Source organism: Cupressus sempervirens, chromosome 5, assembly GCF_028749045.1.
Source record: "Cupressus sempervirens isolate cs-2001-9-10 chromosome 5, ASM2874904v1, whole genome shotgun sequence".
NCBI lineage: Eukaryota > Viridiplantae > Streptophyta > Pinopsida > Cupressales > Cupressaceae > Cupressus > Cupressus sempervirens.
Genome location: NC_143122.1, coordinates 221,113,365 through 221,119,081, shown reverse-complemented (window position 1 = coordinate 221,119,081; position 5,717 = coordinate 221,113,365).

Sequence of the window (5,717 nt, the reverse complement as noted above, 5' to 3'; positions counted from 1 at the left end):
TCCTCCATTTGCATCTTCCATAACTAAATTTTTTTCCCATTGAACTTCTCCACCATTAGCTTACCCTTGTCTTCCATTGCTCCCAATCAGCCTTAAGACTCCCACTTGACTGTGATATCTTCATGCATAGGATCAGTGAAAAAATATGATGACAGTCTGGCAAAAACTAAATAACATAAAATAAAATATGACAACTGTCTTGATCTAATATCAATTGCTAGGATTAACCTCAAAGAGAAATAATAGTTACATGCAAATATAGTCAATATCAAAATATAATAGAACACACAAAAGCAAACACAAGACAACAAGATTTTACATGGTTCACCTAATCCCTGGGCTACACCCACCAGCAACAAGTCTAATATTATTATTATCCAGTGATTACAATCCACAATCTCTTATAGTTCAATACTTCCACAAGAAGCTACAATAGCACCATTGCATTATGAAATCCCTAACCCTAAGCCTTTTTTATATGAACTTTTTTTGCTCGCAAAATTAGGGCTAGAAAAAGTCATCCAATAGGACCCCGTAGTGGCACTGCCCCTTGACCCCATCTTGGGGGTACTACCCCCAAACCTCTATAGAAATAATGTGGGGGGAAAATTATTCTGAATAAACATCTGAATCTAATTATGTTCTAAATCACAACATATTTTTGGTGTGTTGTGGTTATGATTGCTCATCATTTTGATATCAGAGCCAAGTTAACAATCTGGGGTGTGTTGATATCAAAACATTTAATATAATAATTGTAGCTACAGTGGTAGAAGCTAAAGGAGTAAATCTATAGCCTTGAGGCTAACTGTGAAGAACATTGAAGAAGGCCAAATTGATTCAAGCTATGGACATATAGAGAGACCCTCAAGTTTATTGCATGCATGATTTTTGTGAAACTTGGATAGTGTAATATTCAATTGTTGAAGAGATGAGTTGTAGCTATGGAATGATACCTTCATTCAAATGAAGATAATTTTTAGTCATAGCTCAAAACAAAGAGTCAGTTTTGAAATAAAATAATTAGATATTGCATTTGTTTGTCAAAGGAAATCATTGTAGTAGATACTATAAATATCACATTACAAGCCAAATTTGGAGGAGAGAAGAGTAGCTCTTAAGCACTAGCAATAGAAGACGTAGTTCAAATTTTGAAGATAAAAGTCTGAAATGAGAAACCTTGCGGCTACAAGAATTTTATTGGAGTTGAAAATTCCTTTCAAATATAGTGTGTATGAAGTGTTTTAGTATAGAAGAGTAAGCATATTTTTCTTAAAACCCAACCTTAGTTAAATATCCATAACTTTCTCGTTTCTTAGAAAAATCAAGAGACTCAAAATATTTGAAAGTTGGGATCAAGGAGCACCTAAAGCCATAACTCATTTTTAAGACTCAATTATAGTAAACGAGAAGTTTTATGTATAAGGTGATGGATTTTTACTAGAATATTTGAACTCAATAATATTTGTATTATTGAAATTTTCTTTCTAAAGTTTCTATCATATAAAGTGAAGAAGAGAGCATTCTTACCTGAGTAAGAATGAAATTTTTATGAGAATATTCAAATGTTGTAATTGTAGTAATAGTTATAAAGGTAGTTATTATACAAATGATTTATAGCTAGAGAGAGTTGGAAAATAAGAACATGATGTTCTTGATTGTGGGAAGAACCTTTTTCGGCTGAAATTGAAAAGGACAACCAAGAATTGCTTAGTGAATGAGAGAAAGTTAGTAGCATGAAAGGAGAATTGTGGCAAAAATTATTAAAACTCACATATCTATGTAGAAAATGTGTTGTTGAAGTCCTAAGAAAAGAACTCAAAAGTTCAGGAGGTAGAAAGCATACAGAGATTTGGTAGGTAATTTTATCTTTATGATTTGTATTTGACTAGTGAACAAATAATTCTTTATATGTAAGTAGAGAGAGGGAAAGAGGGTTGTGGTAACCCTTATGGTTGAGGTTTCATCATTGTGAGAAGAAAAAATTGTAGCTGTGGTTGGGTAGAGGTTGTTGAGACAACTCTACAAGTTGGAGATGTGGGTAGAGTTGTTTGAGTAAAGAGCAAGTGAATCTATTGATAGTAGGTAGAGTGTCAAAGCCTAAAAGAGAAGAAGAGGAAGCTCAGAGGTTCAAGAGGAAGAGAGATGCTTGGCGAGGTAGTTACAGTAGGATGAAATAGACTTTCTATTGAAAAGGCTTAGTATAACTCACAAGTGTATGAGATAAATAGGAACAATGAAGATGAGTATTGACGATCATGACAAGACTTTAGATGTAAGACATAATAGCATGAAGGAGATTGCCTAATTAAATGGCATAGAAATGAAAAGAATGGGTTATGAGGAATTTGATAGAGAAATTGTTGAGATGAGGGAACAACTACGTTTAATGAAGATGCTATTACATGAAAGTGAGAGAGGCCACATATATGGATGGAGTATGAAGCAACAAGTTACATTTCCTATTAAATAATTATCTACAAGAAAGTTGATAAAGAAGCTAAGACTAATGAAAAGTGCTCCCCTTAATACCATAAAAATATTTAAAAACCAAAGAAAAAAAAAGAAATTCGCAAGAACAAAATATAAGCTTCTTATTATCATCACAAATATACAATTACATAATTCAAAATTACAATATGCTAACCCACATGGGTGCCTTCATTAAAGTAATCTGCAAGACAAAGCTATGAACTATCACCTAGAGTGTTCTTGGATAATGTATGGGCATTTCTTAAATAGGCAATTTTATGTCACTTGGGAAGGTTCTAGATAGTCATAATAGGCATTTATTTTAGAAATTTTAGGTAGCCTAAATTCTGAAGGCCATAACTTTCAAACCATTACTCTGATTGGCTATTATAACCACTTTTTGGTAACCTCGGCTCTTGACCTACAAGCTTGGAATGGTGCAAGCAATTACCTTTCAAGTTTTCAGACCTCATTCAGGGCCTCTAAGGCCTTCAAAATTGAGCCTAAAGTTTTCATAGCAAAATTATAGAGTAAAAATCTATAATAAATTCACAATACATACAATCTAACCATGAAACTCCACTAACAAGTTGATATATCTAAAATGAACCTTCACCTCTGAACATAAAAAATTCTAAGATAGTATAACTGTCTTATGAAGTAGCAAGCCTCCACAAAAAACAACTTTACATTAAGACAACCCTTATTGAAACAACAAAAAGGAAATATTTTTGGGTGATACAAGATTACTCTTACACTCAGGATGCTCATGCATCAAACACCCAAGGTAATTTGAGAAGTGACTCTGTCCAATCTAAAATTCCTTATACCTCATTCTCATGTCTACCTTAGCCTTATATAGTGTATTCATCATTATAATGTGCTTTCTCGCCTCCTCATTGATACTCTTCAAATGTTCAGCAAATTCTTCTACTTCAGCACTACTTATCTCTCCTTCATCCAATTTCCTCAATTAAGAAGCATTCCTAAGACTACTCCTATATACAATCTAGAATGGTGATTTACTAGTACTCTTATTGATAGAATCATTATATGCCAATTCTGTTTGTGGTAAAATCATATCACATCCTTTCTGTTTATCACCAACCAAATATCTCAGCTTGGTTCCATAACTTTAATTCACAACTTTCTATCTATCCATCAACCTTTGGATGATGTAATGAACTAAACTTCAAATATATCTTCAATTTCTTCCACAATGTCTACCAAAAATATCTAGCAAACTTGGTATCTCAATCTAAAACCATACTTTGGAAGAACATGTAGTCTCACCACTTCTCTAAAAAATAACTTTGCCACATGAACAACGTCACTAGTCTTCTTGTAGAAAATAAAATGTGTCATCTTTGAGAACTTGTCAACCACCATAAAAATAGAATTGTGCCTTTTTTGAGACCTTTGTAATCCAAGATCAAAATTCATGCTAATATCCTCCCATGGCTTCTCTGGTATAGGTAATGGCTGATATAACCCTGTATTTAGCTTCACTCCTTTTTCCATCTGACATACTCTGCAACTCTTTACAAAATTAATCACATCTTTTTGTAACTGTGGCCAACAATAGTTCTCAACAACCAAAAAAATAGTTTTATCTCTACCAAAATGTCTAGCCAATCCTCCACTACGATTCTCCTTGATGAGATTCTCCCTCACAGAACTTCTAGGAATGCATAATTGGCTCCCTTTGAACAACATGACATCTTGGATTATGAAATACAACAAATTTTTTCTGTCAAGTGTAACAAGTTCTATGCAAGCCTTCCAAGCTTTGACAAAATCAACATCCCCTAAATACACATTTTCAAGTGTCTTGAACCCAACCACCTCAATCTCCATCTATGTTAGCAAAAGTTGTCTTCTACTAGGATTATTTGAACCTCTATTAGACTTCCCACTCTTGTGTTTCAAAAAAAATGTATAATTATGCAAAAACTCAATGCACTTAAAATGTTTTTGGTTTAATTTTCCTTGACTACTCAAATATTGTAGAGCTTGATGATCAGTATACAAAATAGACTTCTTAGGAAGAAGATAGTATCTCCACTTCTTTAATGCTTGAACTATAGCCTATATTTTTTTATCATAAATAGGATATTTTCTTTTTGCATCATCTAGTTTCTCACTAAAATAAGCAACAGGTCTATCTTCTTGGCTAAAAAGAAACTCCTATTGTAGTACCACTAGCATCATAGTCTACTTGAAACACCTTGTTAAAATCTAGAAGTGCTAAAAGAGGCTTCTCTGTAACTTTCTTTTTCAATATATTAGCACTCTTACCTACATTTATAGTCCACTTAAATTCTTTCCTATCTCCTTCTATTGTTTTAGTCAAGGGTCCACAAATACTACTAATATCACTTATTAACTTTCTATAAAAATTAGTTAGTCCGTGAAAAGATCTTACCTTTGTAACACTCTTTGGATTAGGCCATTCAAAGATAGCCTTTACTTTCTATGGGTCCATTTTCAAACCTTCTGCTAAGACTAAAAATTCCACTCAAAGAAGAATTGGATCCTCTGAAATATAATGCCTTCATAGTACTACCTTTTAAATATCGAAGAATCTATTTGACAACATTCCAATGTTTCATACCCGGATTGCTCATACACCTACAAACAACTCCAATCACATGAGCAATATCTGACTGTGTGTATACCATTGCATACATAGGACTCCCAATTGCTGATGAATATAGGATGTTAGAAATTTTATCTACATCTTTTTGTTCCTTTAGTTACATTTCCTTAATCAATTTGAAATGACTAGCCAAAGGTGTACTGACTGCTTTTGCATCCTGCATATTAAATCCTTTCAACACCTTTATATACTCAATTTGGGAAAAATTCAAGGTTCTATTTTTCCTATCTTGTGTAATCCTTATACCAAGGATTTTCTTAGCAGCACCCAAATCTTTCATAAAAAATGACCTTGCTAATTTATGTTTAAGCTCATTTATTTGTTGCATATTAAACCCAGCAACAAGCATGTCATCAACATAGACTAATAGGAAATGTAACTCCCATTATCAAATCACTTAAAATATACATAGTGATTAGAATGACATCTATGGTGCCCTTGTTGAGCCATGATACTATTAAATTTTAAATACCATTGTTGAGGTGCCTTCTTTAGGCGGTACAAACTTTTCATTAACCTGCACACCAAATTCTCCTTACCCTTGACCTCATATCCATCTGGTTGCTCCATGTAAATTTATTCCTCC